Below are 23,146 nucleotides of genomic sequence, written 5' to 3'. Positions count from 1 at the left end.
ATATATTTTATATATATAATATATATTATATATATTTTTTATATAGTGCACTCATATGTTTATTGCAGCATTGTTTACAATAGCAGAGACATAGAATCAACCCAAGTGTCCATCATGACTGAATAAAGAAAATGTGGGTGTGTGTCTGTGTGTGTGTGTGTGTCCATATGTGTGTATATACATATGTATATAAATACACACACATATATATACACACACACATATATATACATATATACGTATATGTGTGTGTATATATATATATACACACACACTTCTTAGCCATTAGAAAAGGATGAAATCATATATTTTGCAGCAACATGGGTAGAACTGGAGGACATTATATTAAGTAAATTAACTCAGAAACAGAATGTCATATACCACATAGTCTCACTTATAAGTGGGAGTTGAATAATTTGTAGATATGGACATAGACAGTGAAATAATGGACATTGGAAACTCAGAAAGTGAGTGGGTGGAAGGAGGGTGAGGGGTGAGAAATTACCCAATGAATATGATGTACATTATTCAGGTGATGGTTCTACTAAAAGCTCAGACTTCAGCACTACACAGTATATTCATGTTAGAAACCTGCACTTATCTCCTCCAATCTGTAAAATTTTCTTAAAAAGTACTAATGTTATGAAGTCTGCATGTTTTATCAGGAAATATAGCAATAAAAATAGAAAGTTTGTCTGTATTCATTGTCTCCAACAACCCTTTGCGCCAAATTGTAATTTTGAAAAATTTATAACCTATGAAAATTGAAGAAATGTAAACATGTATAAATTGATAAAAGAAAATCTGATCTTACTGAGAGTACTAAGGGATATTCCTTTTTTGTTTGAGACGGAATTTCGCTCTTGTTGCCCAAGCTGGAGTGCAATGGTATCATCTCGGCTCACGGCAACCTCCGCCTGCCGGGTTCGAGCGATTCTCCTGCCTCAGCCTCCCAAGTAGCTGGGACTACAGGCACGTGCCACCACGCCTGGCTAATTTTTTTGTGTTTTTAGTAGAGATGAGGTTTCTCCATGTTGGTCAGGCTAGTCTCGAACTCCCAACGTCAGGTGATCCACCCACCTCGGCCTCCCAAAGTGCTAGAATTACAGGCTTAAGCCGCCGCGCCTGACCAGGATATTCCATTTTAAAAAATGAACTTTATTGTATATATTTAAGGCATAAAGCATTATTTATAAGATTCATATAAATAGTAAAATGGTTACTGTAGTGAAACAAGTTAACATGTCCATGATCCCACATAGTTAACCATTTTCCCAAACCATTGTCAAGATCAGCCATACTCTACTCATTTAGCAAAAATCCTGAATATAAGACAGAGATGATTTTTTAAGATACCGGGATTTAATAGAGTTTTACAGATAATTCTTATTTAATCTTATATTAGTTTTGATTTACACACTGATTTTGGAATCATTCTCATGCCAGAGGTCTCCATTTTCCTTTATAAATTAGCTAGAACTAATAGACAATTCAGTCTAACTGTACTTTTTTTGGAAAAAAATATAAAAAATACTTCGGGAAATTTTCTAAATGACTAAATTGTACTCTGTGAAATTATTAGACAATTGAGAACCGAAACTTTCTCACTGTTTCACAGTTAAATTACTATATTACTCTATTCTATGTTAAGATCTAGTTTTTTGTAACACTGCATGACTCATAAACAACTTAAGAGTAATCTTCTTAGAAAAAATAATTCCTAAGAAGACAACTGCTCAATTGCAGTTTGTCTAGTAAATATCAGAGTTTTGAGGAGACACTCATGTCTGTAGAAATTTGTATAATTCCTGCATGTGATTTATTTGCATCATGATGAATATTATCTCATATAACTTCAAAGTAAAAACGCTGTGAAGCGATTAACTTCCATTGTAATTTCAATTAGTATTGATTAATATTCATATTTAAAACTTAATTTTCTTCAAAGTTATTGCCCTAGTTTAAGTGATTTTTATATGGGAATTAATTAAATTTAGACACTAACAGTTAAGGGGCTATGGAGTTTTCAAAATTCTAACTAGGTATACTTTACTGCCCTAAATTACTGGGTTTGTGTGAGCCACTTATACCTCTTTATTTTTTTCTTATTAAAAATAACAAATTTTATTATGGAAAATTTCAAATATGTGCAAAATTAAAGATAATTTTATCATAAAACCTTATGTACCCAAAACCATCGTAAGTAATTATCAACTCTTGACAATTTAGTTCATCAATTCTTCTGCCAAAATCTTCTCCCATCTTTTTGATATATTTTGAGGTAAAACCACACATGTAATATTTTATTCTCAAGTAATTCACTATGTATATTTTTAAATATACTTATTTTGCCAGGCAGAGTGGCTCACACCTGTAATTCTAGGATTTTGGGAGTATAGGGCAGGAGGATCTCTTGAGCCCAGGAGTGTGAGACCAGCCTGGGAAGCATAGTGAGACCCTGCACCTGTAGTCCCAACTGCTTGGGAGGCTGAGGCAGGAGGATTGCTTGAGCCTAGAAGCTTGAGGCTGCAGTGAGCAATGATCATGCCACTGCACTCTAGCCTGGGAAACAGAGTGAGACCCTCTTGCAATAAATAAATAAGCTTGTTTTTATATTACCTAACCATATATATCACATAAAACTAACGTCAATTCCTTAATGACAACAAACATCCAGTAAATGCTGAAATTTCCTTGATTGAATTAGGATGTAAATTAGACATTCCAATTGGTTGATTTATCAAATTGCTATTGACTCACCCAGATCACCCACAACTTCTTCAGAGGGTACCCAAAATGTCTAAATCCCATCCCCTTAGTCTTTGGGGACTTTCTCTTGCCACTATGGTCCTTAACGCTGCCCATTTAGCCAGACCAATATTCCAAGAAATTAGAGCCCTTCCAAGAATTGTTTGGAAATTTAGTAGATTATCTCTGAGACACTTTTTTATCTGACTCTTAAGAGTTTCCCAGTGGAATTTATCTCCATTCATACAACGTAACAAAGAGTTTTAAAAACACATTATTAACTTTCTCTCGTTTTTATTTCACCTCTAAGTTTTCTAGCTTTAACTCCCCAATAAAGCACCTGCACTAGAATCCTAATATCAGAATGTGCTTTTGGGAAAATCCAACTAAGACAGTTGATTTTCAGAGCTCTTTTTATGTATATTTGTAAATTTTTATTTTTCAATCAGGCAATAAAATCTGTGTACTAAAAAATCTAAAGGAATGCTGACCTTAGGCATACCTTCACACATTATACCAATTTAAAGCAATATAAAGACAGTTTCTAGCACCTATAAGTTTTGGAAGAATCTCAGCTATTGTCAGGGCAAATATTGAATGTATCTCATTCTCTTTTTCCTTTCCTTGTGAGGCTCCAGTTACATGAATTTTCAATTGTATAACAGTTTCCCATGTCTATATTTTCCTTTTCTGTTTTTTAAAAAAAATTATTTTTTTTTTACTTAAGGTCAATATACCATTACATATTTTCCTTTATCCTCTTTTATTTGGGGTGGCGGGCAGGTAGTCTATCAGTCCTACTTTCTACAAACAACATTGAACTTATCTAATAATAAATTTTGCATACGTTCCCCTTTCCATTACCCAGATTCTAATTTAAAGTAATTGCCTTTTTCCCTAGCTAATGCCACTTAGATCATTAAGCACTATTTAGTTTTATATATTCTACTTCATCTCTTCCCATTATTTTGATAGTTCTACTGCATCTACAATATCAAAACATGACTTTTACACACTCTACTCTTTTTCATAGATGTAATTGTCCCTTAATTTTACAGGTAAATATACATTCAGTGATTGTCATATCCCTTATAGGTCTCTCTAGCTATTTTGAACATCTGAAACTCACTTTCAGCTATAATACCAAAGAAGCTCTGAGAAGAATCTTATTTTCCATGTTCTTGAATATTTATAATACTTGTTGTCTAGCCTTTACAATTAAAAGTAAGTTTGTGAGGATATGTGATACTTGGATTACTTTTTTCCCCTTAAACGTGTTAAATATATGTCTTTGCTATTTTCTGGTGTAATTCATTGCTGTTGAACATTAATGACAATACGATTTTCTTCCCTTCATAAGTGAATTGTACATTTTGCCTTGATGCTTAAAGATTTCCCAAGCCCCTTTAACATTAAATAGTTTTACTAGACTATGTCACGGTATTGGTCATTTTTGACTAAATTTTCAGTGATGTGGTATGGCCTTTCAATACCTAGGTACAAGTCTTCTTTGATTCCAAATATTTTTTGAATAATTTTTTGTAAATGTTGCTGTGCACCATTGTTCCAGGGAGTTCTATTGCCTATCTTTTATATATGTAAATATATCCGAGTTCATATCTATTTTTCTTTGCTTTTTTCACCAATTTTATTTTCAATTTTATTTACATTATAATTGATACATAAAAATGATTTGGCAAAGTTCAAACACTATTTTTAATTAAAGAAATGGTCAGGAAACATAGGAATAGAAAGGAACTCTCTCAACTTGGTACAATTTTCTATAAACAAACAAAAATGAGTGTTTTTAATGAGTTATATTCACTTATTTTTATTTTTGAAATAAGCATGTGGTCTAAAATTCTGATTACATATTTTCAGTTTTCTATTCAAATATTTTAATGTAAACATCTTATGAATTGTTCTTTCATTCTATACTTTTTCTTTTATTTTCTTCATGTTTTGCTTAATTTTAGATATTAAGGTAACAATTTTGTCTGTTTTTTGGCATGTCATTCTAGCAGAAACGTTAATCTGTTTATTATTTTTTAATATAAATTTTTGTATAAGATTTAGCTACAGTCTTTTTTCTCTTGTTCTAATTTAAATTAATTAGGTTTTCTGTACTATAAGGAGAGGAGAGTGGGCCAGAAAATATTCTCTAGCTACAGTAATTTGGTGTCCTTTTTTTACTTGTTTACTAAATTGATTGAACATCAATCTTACACATTCTGTTCCAGAAAAAGAAAAGGAAAAGATCTTTCCCAGTTTGTTTTATGAAGTTGGTATTACCTTACATTAAAAACCAGACAAAGACAGTACAAAAAATAATACTAAAGGCCAATATCTTTCACAAATACAAGCCCACTTTTTGATGGGATTGTTTGCTTTTTTCTTGCTGATTCCTTTGAATTCATTGTAGATTCTGGCTATTTTTTGTATGCAGATTGTCAGGGAAGCGGGGGAAAGCCGGCAGTCACAGTCCTCACCAAGCTGCCACTCAAACCGAAGGGCCGGTCTCACTCCCACCGTGCCCCCTCTCCGACCCCCAACAACTCTGAGTCTGTTTCCAGGTAGTGGACGAGCTGGAGCTTGAGAACTTGCTCCAGGCTACCTGCATCCCAGCTGTGAAAGAAAAGGGCTTGATTCTTCCCCTACCTGGAGTATGTACACTGGATTGATGCCCTCCCCCGAGTTCTGGCCAGGAGGCTTCTCACCCTGTTGAAATTGTTACCAAGTTCAGCTGGAGATTTCCTTCTGTCTGTCGTCTTTTCCCCCAATTCCTCTTGCTACCCTCCCAATGGATCCCTGTTGTGCCAGGGAGAAATGGCCTGCTTGGGGACTCAGCTAGCTCCCAGGGCCTTTCTGCTGCTTCCTCTACCCCTGTATTCCACTCGACCCTCTAAATTGACTCAGCCCCAGGTGAGGCTGGAAACTTCTTCCAAAAATACACCTTCAGTTTCTCCAGTGGGGGTGTGCGTTCGGGAGAGGAGGCTCTCCCTTTCCCACTTCTGTAGTTGGGGCACTCACAGTATTTGGGGTGTCTCCCCAGTCCTGTAGGAACAGTCCGATTCCTTCAGAGGGTCTGTGGGTCCTCCTGAGTCCGTTAAATCTTTTTCCTTTATAAATTATCCAGTCTTAGGTATGTCTTTATTAGCAGCATAAGAACAGACTAATACAGTGATTAATACAGTGATGGAACTGTTGTCTATATCCTGATTGTAATGTATATTTTACTCTTTTTTCTTTTTCGAGACAGTGTCTCGGTCTGATATTCAGGCTGGAGTGTATTTGCACAATTACAGCTCACTGTAATCTTTTTTTTTTTTTTTTTTTGAGATGGAATCTTGATCTATCACCCAGGCTGGAGTATAATGGTGTGATCCCGGCTCACTGCAACCTCCAACTTCCTCCTCCTGGGTTCAAACAATTCTCCTGCCTTAGTCTCCCGAGTAGCTGGGATTACAGACACCCGCCACCATGCCTGGCTAAATTTTGTATTTTAGTAGAGATGGGCTTTTGCATTGTAGGGAAGGCCAGTCCTGAACTCCTGACCACAAGCAATCCACCCACCCGCCTCAGCTTCCCAAAGTGCTGGGATTACAGGTGTGAGCCACTGCACCCAGCCTGTAATCTTGAACCTGTGGGATCAAAGGATCCTCCCACCTCCATCTCCTGAAGAGTTGAGACTATAGGCATTCGCCACCATGCCTAGCAAATTTATTTTTAAAAAATTGCTTTGTATAGATGGGGTCTCGGCTATGTTGCCCTTGTCTCAAACTCTTGGCCTTGAATGTTTCTTTTACCTTGGCCTCCCACTGTGCTGGGAATACAGGCTTGAGCCACAGTGCCCGGTCCCCCTGGTTGTAATATTATACTATAGTTTTGTCGGATGTCACATTGGGAAAAACTGAAAAGTCTTCAAGGGCTCTCTCTGTATTCTTTCTTACAATTGCATGTGAACTTATAATGTTCTCAACATACAAAGCTTAATTTAAAAAATCAAGGCTATCAACCTGTTTTCATTGCAGGATATCCAGGCAAAGCTTGCTCAAGAAGAAAAGAGTCTCCCATCTTGTTAACTTAAACACACTAGAATGCTATGCTGAAACGTGGAACTAAACAAAAGCAATCAAGTGCCAAAATGAACTTGCACTTTCTGAGGTTTGCCTCCCATGTTTCTTCTTTACCTTTTATATGGGCATTCGCTTCTCTTTGCCCCAATGCTTCTATCTCTTTCAATTTAGTTTCTACTCTTTGTATATATTATGTTTTCTTTCTTTGTTTTTTGATTTCAGGTTTTGCCTTAGAAGAAGGTTTGATTTCAGAGTATGCAAAATTCATAGGGCTCAGATTGCATCCATATCTTTCGAACTTTCAAAGACTTTCTTTATTATCCCAGCAAATTGCATGGTGAAATTCTCTCCCCCTTTTACCTGCTATTCCCAGAATAGCCAGCTTTACTTTCAGGCTGAGTTAAAATCTCTTCTATTTGGGGTACTTGCTTTGAATATTTGTTTTCTTAGTTCTCCAGGTCTTCAATTCACTTGTCTGCTCTCTACTTACTGTAATATAGTTGCCAAAATTATGTGGTTTTGCTATTGCTAGTTGTTTAACACTTCCTACTCCTCTCCTCCAAACACATGTGCCTCACAGTTGGAGTTTGTGTGGATATCTGGTAATGTCATTTTGGGGTGCAGATTGGCTTTGGGTTAGGTACTGAATTGTTTTGTTCTCATGGCTCCATCTACATTTGAGGAAAAACTATTTGGAAAGATTCAAAATGATACTACTGCTACGACTGCTATCGTGTCTATTTATAGTTTGTGGCATTTTTCTATGATGCTTGCATTCTCTTTTGCTTGGTTAAAATCCTATATGACCAAAAATGAGATCAAGTATAATTTTCATCTGCCTTCGACACTGAGTTCAATTTTAAGATAAAGCTGAATCTGATATATTATGAGACCACCTATTAGAAAAAGAATATACAGAGAGCCCTACACCATGAAAATATTCGATTCCTGATTTATATACACTTTTAGCTCTAAACTACCTAAAACATTTGAAAATCCTGATCCATATCATGGGGAAAATGGCTTTGGAGTTTGTTACCAAATACTATTTTCTGAAAATAACATATTTTCAATCACCCTCTAATTTAATTGTTTAATAATATTAAGTCTTGTAGAATAAAGCTGTGTTTCAAACATGCTAATCTATTACCTTGATTCTCTTACGCCGATTAGGAGATTTAAATAGTGAACAGGGAATCTGAGTCAACAGGCGTATGTGGCAGTCAGTGTGAAGAAATTGTGACATTTTCAGATTTGACTTCATGAAATGCAGAAAATTGGTTAAAGCTAGCCAGGAAGAATAAATGGACCCTTGACAAAGGGATATTTCCAAGAAAAGTAAAATCCCAGAACAAATTATGGTACAGAGTGCCTGGTGGGATGTTTCTCACTTTTCATTTCACTTGCTCTCCCTTCCACATTATTTTTAACCAAAGTAAAATAATTTTGGAAAACAAATCCCTCAAATAAAATGTTAAATATTACAACTAAAAGTGTTGACATCAAGAACAGTGGAATATTTGAACACAAAAGATTTTCCAAGCTGCTTCTAATTATATTTTGTCTGCTACCTTATACATTTTTCTTTCTTTTCTGCCTGTTTCAGACTCAAATTCCCCAATACCACTGACCTATATCTGAAACAGTTCTGCTTAAGTGTAAACGTTCTTTTCCTTTACCTTCCAAATTCAACAAAATACTATTGTCAAGTTTAAATTCTGAAACTTTCTAAAAGTTTGGTAAGTCTGCCTCATTTTTTCCTACACTGTGATAGTATAATGTACCATAGCTTACTATGAGGTACATGTACTTATGAGTGAATAATTATGTTCTATAAATAAGGTTGTAAGTAAGATAAGATATTATGATGCCTTTCAGTGAATATATATCAACTGACATTCTAACATATTGGTAGCTCAAGCAATTCTGTTTTATAAGGCCTTAAAACATAAGTTAAGTGGAGAAAAGTTTAAGTGGATATATGTATCCTTCTATGACACAGAGAAAGAAACTAGAATTCTTTATTTTTATCCTTTTGTGCCAAGGTACAGATACCTATAAGATTACCTGCTGTAGTTTTAGCATAATGTCTCCTGAAACCAGACAATATGTAAAATAATTAAATATATACAAGAAAATAACTGTTCCTCTTTAAAGTTGGTAATTTACAGGGGTTAAGAGTGTTGCTATATAAATTAATTTCAGAATCATTTCCATTCCTCATGATATTTTACTAAATATATTTTAATTTTCTCCTTATGTTAATGCACTATTGATGTAGTGCTTTTCTATTTAAATGTGGATTTTACTGTTGGAAGGGAATAAGGAAAATTAATTTTTATGAAGTGCTTATTATGTGTCAAATACATTCCTGTTACAATACTGTCTAACAAGTCTCTCAGGACAAAACTTTAATGTAAATATTATCTACTTTTATCAGATGATGAAACCAAGGCTCAATGATTTTAAACAGCATAATCTAATTCATCAAGCAGAACAAGAATTCAGAAGGCTATCCCTAAAGGTCATACTTTTTCTGTTCTGCCATAGTATTTCATTTCATTCATAAGGTTTCAGAAAAAATAATCTGAAGTCAGACAACTGAAAATTTCCTTCATGCCAATGACAATGTTTGAATATGATACAATGCGATACCTTGTTTCACGGTTGTTAAATTAGCTGTGGAACAAATTCCAAAGTCAACAACATTTCAAGCATTTTGAACAGCACCATGATTAGTATATAGAAATGATTCAGAACTATTTTTGAGTCACACACTTACATTAAGGAGTGGTGTAGCTATCTTACAGCACCATAGATTTTTGCATAGTATATCAGCAGATACACTGCTTCTAATTAAAGACCCTTGAAATAAATGAGTGGTACCTGGAGGCCTTTTTAAAAATAAATTGATAATTTATCTTGTCTTTCTTGAAAGATCAAGATCTTCCCTAGTTACAGTTTAAATACTCACTATATTCAGCACAATCTGTAGAAATATATATATATATATATATATAAAATATACATATATTGCTCAAAGTTTATTTTCTGCATGGTTCATCAACAGTCATTTGTTTGTTTTTGGTTTATCTTTGTTGTTCACCTTTGGTTCCTGATATTGTTTATTAATAGGTTGGGAAGGGAAGTGGGACTCTTTACTGCTCAATAATATTATTAAATATTTTTTATGGTTTCTTATGAAGTTGAGGTATAGGAGGTGGTTGAAACTAATTGCTAAAATACAGTTTGATGGTTTCTGTGTGGATTTCATCAATTCCATATTTTAATAGCATTTGTACAGATAATTGGGGGCTGAATAAATATACTCTTTGTAAATGCATTTAAGTCTTAGAGTTTTTAGAGCCATCAGGAATTATACACATCTTACAACCCACCAATATGTACTGAGGTCATAGAGGAAGGCGAGTTCATGGTTGCAAAGTATTAAATAAAAGACAAAAAGGACAGTTTTATCAGGCTTATGAAGATGCATTACTGTTTGAATATTAGCATACTAAGTGAAATGTCAACCCATTTCAAGTCTAAAAATGCCATCACCATTATCGCAACTTAGACACATCTTCTGGCTTCTGCTGTAGCATCCAAACAGTTATGCCAGTACTGTCTTGGCAGGGGAGCACAGAGAAGCCAGGAGTAGGACAGACTCCATAAATGAAAGACACTGACTGCTCTCCTGCTTTTCAGCACAATCTGTGGTCTCTCCATCAGGTAGAAATATGCCTGTGCTGTTTCTTTTGCCAGCTTCCTACTCATCATCACTGGTAATTGATAATATATTTAACAACTTTATGAAGTATCCAGGACCTTATTTCTTAATCTATAGATACAAATGTTGAACCTTTTAAAAATGGTTTTAAAATTGAGTGTATTATACTATGTTTTATAACTTACTGTTTCATACTCTTTTCTTTTTTTCTTTTTTTGGACGGAGTTTTGCTCTTGTTGCCCAGGCTGAAGTGCCACAATGGCGTGATCTCTGCTCACCACAATCTCCATCTCCCGGGTTCAAGTGATTCTCCTGCCTCAGCCTCCCGAGTAGCTGGGATTACAGGCATGCGCCACTGTGCCCAGCTAACTTTTGTATTTTCAGTAGAGACAGGGTTTCTCCATGTTGGTCAGGCTGGTCTTGAACTCCTGACCTCAGGTGATCCACCCGCCTCGGCCTCCCAAAGTGCTGGGATTACAGGCGTGAGCCACCGTGCCAGGCCCATAACTTACTGTTTCTTTAAGTAGTTTGCATGTGTGGTGTTGTAGAAAGACCTGATGACTTTTTTTTTTTTTTTTTTTTTTTTGAGACGGAGTCTTGCTCTGTCGCCCCGGCTGGAGTGCAGTGGCATGATCTCGGCTCACTGCAAGCTCCACCTCCCGGGTTGAAACGATTCTCTGGCCTCAGACTCCCGAGTAGCTGGGACTACAGGCGCCCGCCACCATGCCCAGCTAATTTTTTGTATTTTTAGTAGAGACGGGGTTTCACTGTGTTAGCCAGGATGGTCTCAATCTCCTGACCTTGTGATCCACCTGCCTCGGCCTCCCAAAGTGCTGGGATTACAGGCGTGAGCCACTGCACTGGGCCTGAAAGACCTGGTGACTTCTATGACTGATGGAAAGAATTTAACTTGTGGTAGATGTGTTCTTACTCTGCTATTAACATTTTCTTCTCTGTAATTCAATGGAAGTATACTTGTGAAGATTATAAAACCCAAGTAGCACTGGAAGCCATACTTTCGTTCACTTCTTGCTCTCTGTTTCTTTTCTTCTTTTTCTTGTGCTCTTTTTTTAAAAAAAGCCATACAAATATAATATTTTAGGAAAAATAAGTACAAAGAAAATCTTATCATATTCTATTTTTTGTGAAGAACAAAGTATTAATGAGACAAACAGCTACTTTTCTCTTTTATCTTAAAACTTGATTCCCGCAGGTGATATTGTCCTGATCTCTCTTGCACTTTAGTGTAGCATCACAGCTCCATGCTGTCTCATACAGATCATTGAGCATTTTATTTTTTTCCACATTCATTCGTTTCACATGCTCTCATTCTATGCTCTAGATATTGATTAATTAACACGATCTGTTTTTTAAAAACAATAGGCACGGTGATTTGAAGACCCTGCAAAAGGAGCTTTTTTTTTTCTTCAGAGAGAAGAGTAAAACACCACTTTACATGACTTTATATCTACACGACTTTATATTTACAGGGCCATATACTGAGAGTGAACGTACAAGGTGAATTAGCAAGATCTTGCAAATAAAGGAATAAGAGAAAAAAATGATGTAAAAATATGACTTGCTTATTATGGAAATTATTTCAGGGTCCATAAAATATTGTACGTAATATGAAGAAAACATAATTTATGTGGGGCCACGTTCTTTTACCTGAAGAAAAGCAAAATACCCTTTACCTAAAAATATCTGTGGACCTCAACTTAGCCAATTGTTGAATGCAGATATCTCTCTTAACACTTTTGAAACTCAAGAAATGAAAACTGAAAAGATTTATGTTTCAAATGGCAATTTCAAGTTATTGTCTTTCCCTAGGGTTTTCCATGTCCTTTAACATGGATGTGAAGTAATATTTATATTTGGATATGAGAAAAAAGAGCCAAAACATTAATATATTTGAATTTTAACAGCACTAAACAAACATATATATCCAGAGTCCGATCCAACTTTCATGGAACTTGGAGCTCGTACATATCAGAGGCTCTCTTTAAGAAAAACAAAATAACATATGGAGATAAAATTATATTCAAAAGGGAATATATGTTTAAAAGACAGAAGAAATTAAACAGTAAAAAGAAGACAACACAAACATTAGAAAATTAGAATGTACCTGTATATAATTACATATAGCTCTATAAAACATTTTTTTCTTTTATCTTTTACTACATATACTTTGATTATCTCATTTTATAAATCTTTTTTTTAATAAAAGGCCAGGCATGGTGGCTCACACCTGTAATCTCAGCACTTTGAGGGGCTAAGGCAGGAAGATTCCTTGAGGCCAAGAGTTCAAGACCCTGTCACTACAAAAAATACAATAGAATAAAATAGCTTGGCAAGGTGGCATGAACCTGAAGTCCCAGCTACTTGCGAGGCTGAGAGAGGAGGATCTTCTGAGCCCAGGATGTTGAGGTTATAGTAAGCTATGATCTTGCCACTGCACTCCAGGCTGGGTGACGACGTGAGACCCTGTCTCAAGAAAAATAAAGAAAATATAAGTAAAACAAAATTTATTGTAAAGAAAGTTTTAAAAATCCATTACTTTAGGCATTATAAATTAAGTGTGCTATTTATTATTGTTAACCGAAATTCTTAAAACATGAAACTATAAACCCAAAATACTTGGTGTTTGTAGGAATACTAAATATTTGTTTCCTGGAAATGCGAGAACTCTGATAAGTTCTATTTTGTTTGGTTCCACTGAAAAAATGAAACAAATGCATAGTGTGTTTTTAAACAGAGATGCTGTATTACTGTGTACATTCCTAACAGGAGAGGATTTCTGTTTTGACTAGGTGTCTATAAGGACCAAATATTCTACATAAGATTTTACATGTCTGTTGAATGGCAGAATATTCTACAAAATAGTTAACATTTCAAACATTATTTCTCCTATATTCTCCAGCTACTTCTGATTCAGGTGCACTGTGAGCTCACCTCTCCAAAATTCTAAGTAAATGCATCACACATTCATCCACTATCTCTTAAGTTTCTTGATTACTCTGAATAACAATCTTTTGGCATCACTCATTTCTTTAACAAATTACCACCTTTTCACTTTCCTTTACCTGTTTCATTTCTTTATTCATCTTTAACCAGCTTAAATGCCATAGTAAATCTTTTAAATTATCGTTTTTCGCATGTCCTTGACTCATTTGCTCATTCCTTCCTTTGCTATATTCAACAGAAAAATGTTTCCTAAGTTACATCAAAACTCTGCTATTTCCTCATCTACCCATTTAGCTGGACTTGACTAGAAAACAGAAAATCAGTGTTATTCGGCCGGGCGCGGAGGCTCACGCTTGTAATCCCAGCACTTTGGGAGGCTGAGGCGGGTGGATCACAGGGTCAGGAGATCGAGACCACGGTGAAACCCCGTCTCTACTAAAAATACAAAAAATTAGCCGGGCAAGGTGGCGGGCGCCTGTAGTCCCAGCTACTCGGGAGGCTGAGGCAGGAGAATGGCGTAAACCCGGAAGGCGGAGCTTGCAGTGAGCCGAGATTGCGCCACTGCACTGCAGCCTGGGCGACAGATCGAGACTCCGTCTCAAAAAAAAAAAGAAAATCAGTGTTATTCATCTTTCTTTCAATTCTGACCTGGAATGCCAGGAATTCCAGTATGATGCCAGGCAATTATACCCCACTTCCCTAGGCTTTTACTCTGTGTAATCGATAGCCATTTTCCAACTTCTTTCTCCTCGAAACCCAGCTCTTCAGTATCAGTGGATGACTTTATTTTCTATATTGAAGAAAATTGAAGTTATTGGTAGAAATGATTCCCAAATTCTCACAGCCTTTCTACCCACCTAAAAACATTTATGCCCACATCCCTGCCTCCCTTCCTATGACTTTGGTGATGAACGTTTATGTTCCTGTATAATCTACATGCCCCTAATTGTGTAGTATACAGCCATGTTTTTCACCAAATCAATGACATTGCTCTAAATGCTTTTCTTTCCTCGTACAACTGTGTGTGTGTATGTGTATATGTTTTGCTCTGTCATGCAACATTCCTATTAATTGTCATTTCTTCCTGCATAATATCACCCATTATTGACTGTTTGCTTCCCCCCCTTTTTTTTTTGGCCAGGTAATGCCTATTTCTTTGCTACAAAACTTCTTATAAATTTGTCAACAATGTCTCCAATTGCTTTCTTCCCATTATCTCAATCCCATTTCTATCACTTTTTTTGTCTCCGCAATTCCACAGAAGCTACTTTCATAAATGTCACCTATCACCTACATGCCATTAAATCTAATGGCAATGTTCAGTTCTCATCTTACATGACCTATCAACAATATTTGACAGATTTTCTCTTTCTCTGTTTTTGATTCACTTCTTGTCCTGGACATTACATGGTGTTGTCTCCCCTCCTGCACCACACTTTACTTTCTTTCCTTCTTTTATTCCCACGTTCTTAATTTTAGAGAGCTCCATATCTCAGCTTCCTTAACTTTTGGTGGTTGCATGTAATAGCATCCTAGCTTTTAATAATATTAATGTGTAGTCACCTGCTACACATTTCCATTTGGATTTCCAGGAGACATATTACACTCAAAAGAACAAAACTGGATTTTTAATCTTTCTTTCACAATCTTATTCTCTTCACTGGCTTTGTCATCTTATTTGAATGGATTTCCATCATTTCAGTTTCTTAAACATACCTTCTAATATGGTTTTGATGTTTATCATCTCCAAAGCTTATATTGAAATGTGGTCCCTAATGATGGAGGTGGGGTCTAGTGGGAAATGTTTGGGTCAAGGGGATCCATCATGAATGGCTTGGTGCCCTCCCTATGGTGATGAATGAGTTCTTGGTCTCTGAGTTTACCTGACAGCTGATTGTTTAAAAGAGCCTGGTATCTCTCTCTTGCTCCCTCTCTTGCCATGTGACACGCTGGCACCTCTACTCTTCCATCATGACTAAAAGCTTCCTGAAGCCTCATCAGAATGTGAGCAGATGCTGATGCTATGCAGGTCAGCCTGCAGAACTGTGAGCCAAATAAATCTCTTATACTTAAAAACTACCCAGCCTCAGGTATTCCTGTAAAGCCATACAAAATGGACTAACACATCTTCCGATCTTCCTCATGTTATACAACATCAAGATATGCTGTTGAGTCTACATCTAAAAGACATTCAGAATGTAGGCACTTATCCCATACAAATTCTCAACTCTCTTGTTTGACTCACCATCATCTGTTAAAGGAATTATTGCAAACCTCTCCTAAAAATGGTTTTTGATTTTTAAAATTTCACCCCACAGTCTATACCCCCCACAAAGGAAGGGGTCCTTTAAAAACATAAGTCAGACCAAGCTACTCCTTTTGTCCAATCTGTACAGCTTCTGCTTTAACTCAAATTAAAAAGCAAATTTCTTGCATCGTCCTTGAAAGCCTAATGTGGAACCCCACACCTTTAACTTTTATCCTTATATCCTATTGTTATCTCTTTTCTCCCACTGTCTCAGCTACCTTGGTCAACTTGGAGTTCCTGATGTATTCCAGGTTGGAAACACAGAGCATTTTTTTTCCAGTGGTTAGCTCCTGGAACTCTCCATTGTCTAACTGCCTTGATTATTTAAAGTATATTCTCAAATGTCACCTCAATGAGTCCTACCCTCAACATCATATTTAATATCAAGATTTCATTCCACCTTAACATAGCACACACCCAATCACCCTTATTCAAGTCAATCTTCCATAGAATTAATTACTTCAAATATAGTATATTTACTTACATATTGTAATTTATTATAATATTTATTATAAGTTTACTGTTATTTTCCAGTGTAACCTCACCAACACTAATATAAGCTTCACAGGAGTAAAAATTATTGTGTATTTTGTATCCTGAGAACATTTAAGAGAGTTGGTATATAATACATGACTAAAAAAATTTGTTGAATTACCATAGTTGTTAGGAGTTTCCAATTTTTTCAAGGACCAATCTATATATTCAGTACTGGTTTCTTACAGTTTAAAGTAAAATTTGTATATCTCTAGTCATATTTCATATCTTATTAACTTTAAATGTCATTGATGAATAAAAAAATACTGGTAAGGCAAAAGAGGAGAATCAAATTATTTTCAGCATCCAATGAGTAGAGTCAACTTTAAGAGACCCAAGCAGCATATGCTAGTCAATTATGCTGTGTGTCCTAATATAGAAGTTGAAGAATATTTAACTCATATTTTTTTCCTTTGAAAGTCATACTTTAATTAAGTAGATGATAGTGATTGATGTTGAACTATTTATAAACTGACATGTTTTCTTTATTGAGAAGATAGCTATCTAATTCAATGTCGATATGCACATTTTAATTATTTTCATCAATCTACCAAATCAGAAACATTTGAGATTGACAGAGGATTCTTACCAGGTTTAAGTATGTTTTCTTCATCTGTTACCTTGATTAATAAAACCAGTGAAAGATTTGAAGATGCTTGCATTTTGAGTGCTCTCTTGCCATATAAGTGACTTGGTATAAATAAATTAATCTTAGACATTTTGTCATGAGTTTGTATCTTGTCTTCTTATAGAGGTTAGGTTTGTTATTGGCAATGGATTTTTATAAAAACTGATATATTTATTTATAATGTATTGTTGTAGATATGCCACATATGTTCCATTGCTTTCTGTGGCATAGATCATTACTTTTGTTTTCATCTTTTACTGCTTGAAAGCTGGAAAACTATAACTCATAATATGTGTTTGATTGAGAGCTGTAATGCCAGTGAAGATTTAGGTAAGATGGTGTTTTATATTTATTATTATTCATCTTTCCAAATGGACTTACTAAACTTTTCTCAGTAAGCTTTGAGGATAATGTTCCAAATTTCTGTCATGTTTTTATGTGCAGCTATTTGAACAATAATAGATATAAAATCAAGTTTACGTGAATGGACTACACATTTGTTTTTGGCTAGGCACAGCATTTTACTGTACTAATTTTTCTTCAGTAAAATGTAAGTGTACTTAGATTCATTCCGGACTTTCTCAGTGATTACATAATTTTATGATTCTGGTTGAAATTAAGATAGATTAGAATTGCTCAGAAGAGTGATATTTGCAGATATTTTTCTTCTCCAAACATATGATTTTAAACCCATAGCCTATCTGTATCTAAGTAGGTATCCTTTCTTAATTTGGACACCATTTTCAGATTCTTAAAAATCTGGTCCATAGAGTCATCAAGACAAAACGCAGTGAATAAAATAATTATTCTTTTATATAATCTCAGTTCTAAAAGTCAGTAATAAGAAATAATATGAATAAAATTATTAGTATAGAAAATTTTTGCAGTAGATAATTTTATATTTCCATTTGTGTGCATTTCTTATTAAATTATCTAGGAATATTTTACTTCTTTCTATTAGTTCACAGAGGGAAACATACAAATAGAATTTTTGAAACAAGAGAAATATAACAAATGCCAAGATTCACCATTATTGTTAGACATATGTATCGTGACACTCCACATTTGAAGTGACTAATTAATGACAAGAAGTTACTATGTAGAGAGAGAAGTGTAAGATAGTGGTGAAGGCAACAGAAGTATTGCAAACTACACTGCCTTCCAGGTGGGACTGCCTAGAAAACATTTTAAAACAAAAGTTTTCCTGGATAGTGGAACAGTGCTGGTATAATAGAATATGTTCTATTCCATATATCTAGTAAGACTTCTAGAGTGGAGTTTCATAGAGTATTTCTATTCTATGAATGTACTCAGTCAACCATATATAGTGGCTTCCAGCTAACTTTAAGGTCTAGATCTAAATAAAATGACAAATCAAGTTCTGAAAATGTACTGAATTGTTTTAAAATCACCCCAACCTTGTATTTATTCATCCACCAAGAAATAAGAACATCCTGGTTTGTTATTTTTTCAAATTTTATTTTCTTTTTTCAACCTCTATCGTAGTTTCAGGGGGAAGATGTGCAGGTGCGTTACATGAGGAAAGTGTGTGTCACTGAAGTTTGGTGCACAAATGATCCAGTCACCCAGCTAGTGAGCATAGTACCCAATAAGTAGTTATTCAGCCCTTGCCCCACTCCCTCTGTCACCACCCTTGTAGTCCCCAGGGTCTATTGTTCCCATCTTTATGTCCGCATGTACTCATCATTAAGCACCCATTTGTAAGTGAGTATATGCAGTATTTGGTTTTCTGTTCCCACAGTAATTTGCTTGGGATGATGAATTCCTCAAAAAAATAAAAACCATTTAGGGTTTACATGGCACCAAATCAAGCACCTGATGTATCAACCCTTGGAAAAATATGCATTTGACAGAATGAATTACATCGATAGTATTTTGGCAACATACCTCACAATTATGTGGCAAGTAAAACTAATGCTAGTCTTCCTGAGCCCTGTTGGTTTAATCCAAAAGATTTAAAAATAGCAAAAGTTCTGCAAATCTTGGAAGGATGGTTGGCCCACCAAAACCTTAAGAAATATATGCTAATGTGCAGATGTAAGAGGGTTGAAGGGACTGATCCAGAGTCTACTAAGTATCTAAGAGAAAACAGTGTACAATTGTAGAAAATAAGCAAATGATTTCATATTGGAACTGTATTACACACTATATATGTTCTAGAAGATGCTCTGAGAAATCCTAGACTTATGAAATAATCACCCCAACACTATGATTTGCAGAGAAGGAAGGCTGGGCACTTCAGCAATCTATAGGTAGCATGGAGACCATGTAAATAAAAATACAATGTGAAGAATAACCCCTCCAGCACAGCTGTGACACCAAAGTTCAGACTCTCTCACAGTATATGCAAAATCAAAGAATGAAACAGTACAACTAGAAAAGCAATGAAAAAGGAAATGTAAGTTAAATATGTACAGAGACATTGCAGATTGTAGATTGACTGATGCTCCTGAATGGAAGACTGGAATTATAATAAGAGATGTAACTGATAAAAATCATGTTAGTTTGAAAAAAGAACCTTTAACAGCAGATCTAAAGACTTAACGTATAGCAAAGCAAATTATTATTATTTTTGTAAATGATCAACTCCTAGACCAGATCTTAAAAATCTGAAAATGGTGTCCAAATTATAAAAGGATATCTACTTAAATATACATAGGTTATGGGTATACAATTATATATTCAGAGAAGAAAAATGTTTGCAAATCTTCACTGTTCTGAGTTAATTCCAATTTATCTTCATAATTCATAAAATTAATGAATGAATGTCATGGATGCCACCACCACCATCTCGAACAAATTGGTTGAACTGTAAAGGAAGAAGTGGCTGGATGGTACCACACTTCACCATATCAAACGCAATGAGTTGATTTCTACAAAATATTGAGAAAAATAATAACTTCTGATTCCTGAATTCTATATTCACATTTTTATTTATGTGTGCAGGTAACAAATGTATTTTCAAATATGCAAGCATTTAGTAATTATGCATTACATACAATCTGCCTGAAATTTCTTCTAGAGAGTAAAATAACCTGAAAATTTAGAGAAACCATTGTTAGAAATACATAGCGGAATGAAGAAAGAAGCAATCATGTCAAAAGTTTTCATCTCAGTCTCTCTTTGTTTTTATACATATGGCAGGCGAAATTAAAGTAAAATAATTTAATTATTTTGATTAATCATATACTCGTATATGTCATATTGCATAATATATCATATGCTATACATCTCACATCATTTATACAATTAAATCATTAAATATAATAAGCATTTTGCTAATAAATTTGAAAATCTGAATGATTATTAACTGATTTTCTAGATTAACTATTAAAATGATCTTAAAACACAAAAAGGGGGCCAAGGACTTTTCATTTATTCAATAATTATTTGTCAAGTAGCTATTATGTCTTTGTCATTCTTCCAGGCGCACAGGACGCATCATTAAATAAACAAAGAGTATGCCATGGATCTTACATCTCATTGATAGGAAATTGACAAGAGTGAATAGACATCTTAACAGAGTTTATAATAGCAGAAGGTTTTAAGTGATGTGGATTTTAAAAAGAAAATTTAAAAAAGTCTTAGAGGGTACAGTGAGAAGAAATGGGCATGAGTTTTCAGTATTAAGTGTAGTCAAATTAGGACTTACAGAGGAGATGAGATTCGTGCACACACTTGTAGTAAGTGGAAGAGTTAGCTAGGGGCCAGATGAGGGATAACATTCCATGTAGGAAGAGCAGCTACAGTGAAGAGGCTGCCTTGGGAGCTTGCCCGACATGTTCCAGGTAGACCAAGGAGGCCAGTATGGTAGAAGCAGAGTTAGTAAGAAGGAGGACATGGGGTGTAGAGGTAACAGAAAGCCAGACCATGTAAGGTCTGCTCAGCTATGGAAAGGGCTTTGCATTACTTTCAGTGAAATGCATAGACTTTGCAGATTTGAGCAGGGGAGTGACATGATCTGGCTGGTTTAAGAGGACAGATCGTTCTATTCCGGGAAAAATCAAGTGAAATGAGAGAAGCAAGAATGGAAACAGGGAGAATTACTCAAAAGCCTGCTACAGGAAAGCAAGCAAGAGGATGGTGGTCAGACCAGGGAAGTGGTGAGCAGTGGCGGCTGCTGGATTAATACATCCTGTAAGGCCTGTAGGGTTTCTTACATATGAAATGTCGGGGGGAATAGGCAGATCATTATTACTTTTTTTAATCTCTGAGAGTCACTTTGTCAGATTTTAAAGTATATATATATATATATATATAAAACTCCAATTTTCAAGAAATCAATCACCTCCATGCAACACATCCTATTTGAAGGTGCGGAGAAAGTGATACTTCACAGTTCATTTTATGAAGAGTATAACCTTGAAAAGAAGTGTGAAGATGATAGAGTAGTTTTAGAAAATAACCAACTAACTGGATGCAGATTAAAACAATGTAATTAAATATTAGCAAATTTACCCTGGAGGTATAATCTTGCATCTTAGCTAAGTAGTTTTTATTTCAGAATGAAGAATTTTGTAAAATATTAGAAAATGAATGACTGAAATTCTTCCTCTTACAGTATCAAAAGGTTTTTTTTTTACTTTAAAAAAATAAAATATAATAACTGGTCTTTACTTTATTCTGTAGTTTAAATAATGTAGCCCCACACTCGACACTTGCTTTTTCTCTTCTGACCTTGTTATTCTTTAAATATTCATCAACAGAGCAAATTTCTCCCAATAGCATATGCAGTTTGATCCTCATCAGGGGGAACTTGTGAGCTCTTAGAGATTCAGGCCCCCAAACACTTGGGCACTCCCATTTGACTGCAACCGGGTCTGTTAGTGCTGAGACTGGGGTCTGGTCCTGTCACCCCTCAGGTGTCCTTAGGGCAAGATTGACAGACAGGTCCCATGTGATGTGGCAACTCAGTGTAAACATGAAAGGCTGCCTGGAGCCCCAAGCTGAGGGTTAAGACAAGCTGTGTCTGGACTCCATGAGAAAGAAAGATGTGACCAATTAGCTCTGTCTTCCATGGCAATACCCATTAGAAGTGTCTGGAAGGAGGATTTCCATGTAACAGACTCAGAAAGGAGTAAAGTGAATGTTCCATCCTCACTTTAAGTGGTTGTTTTGCCACGCAGGCTGAGTTGTCCACTGGCCAGGTGGCCGAGGAGGTAGTCTGAGGGCCACAGAGCTGCAAGTGGCTTCCCAGGACCTGCAAGAAACAGCATAAACCCCAAGCTGGAGGGAGAGTGGAAGGGCACTCACATGGGGTTCCAACGGGATCTGCACATTATAGGCCAGGATGGCATTAGCTCCTAGCTCCTTATTCTCAGGAGTCCCTCTTGTTCAGGTGAAGATAGCTGGCTGGCCTCAGACGGTCAGGTGGGAATGGAGTTAAAGACGTTTTTACGTGACAATGGACTTTACCTTTATATAAACTTTGAGAGCTTTTCATCTAAACTAAAATGGTGTATTTTCTATGAGTTACCAAGAACTCTAAACTGAGCAAAAGGACAGTCTTAATTTAATCAAGCTCTAGAATGAGGGGACACAGCTTCGAAAAACACTGTTGCAGCAGAAGATATAAGGGCCTGTAGAAAATACAATGTTTGCAGAAAATAAAGAAGGGAGGAAGCGTAACCTGGACATGGCCTTCTGCTCCTGGAAGGTAAATGCCTCTCCACTCCCAGGATGAGGAGGGACTTGGTTCAAATGACTTGGATACGCTCCCTGAGTGTATCCAGCTGTCTGCTGAAGTCCTCCACACTCTGCTGGTGCATGGTGGATGCTTCCTCCTGGAACCTTTCCATTGGCTGCTGCTCCTGCATTTTCTCCTAGTCCACTTGTCTAGGCTGCGCCACTTCTCCTCCTTGTTGTTTTTGCTCATCCCCACCATCTCAAAGAGTTTCACCACATCTTTATCCTTCTTTTCTCTTCTGCTTGGTCACAATGAGCTCTGCAATGTCTTTAGATTTCAGGGGTAACTTTGGATCTGCTTGTGGGCTACCCTGGAACTTCCTGCAGTCCGGCATGTAGATTGCAAAGGAGTGTTAACATTGGAAATGGATTTGATGAAATTCAGGATTTATTCATTATATCTGTGCAAATACGAATATAATAATATGGCCAAATGCATAAAGCATATCCCT

This window comes from Nomascus leucogenys, chromosome 4 (assembly GCF_006542625.1).
Source record: "Nomascus leucogenys isolate Asia chromosome 4, Asia_NLE_v1, whole genome shotgun sequence".
Lineage (NCBI taxonomy): Eukaryota > Metazoa > Chordata > Mammalia > Primates > Hylobatidae > Nomascus > Nomascus leucogenys.
This window is presented reverse-complemented; position numbering follows the sequence as displayed.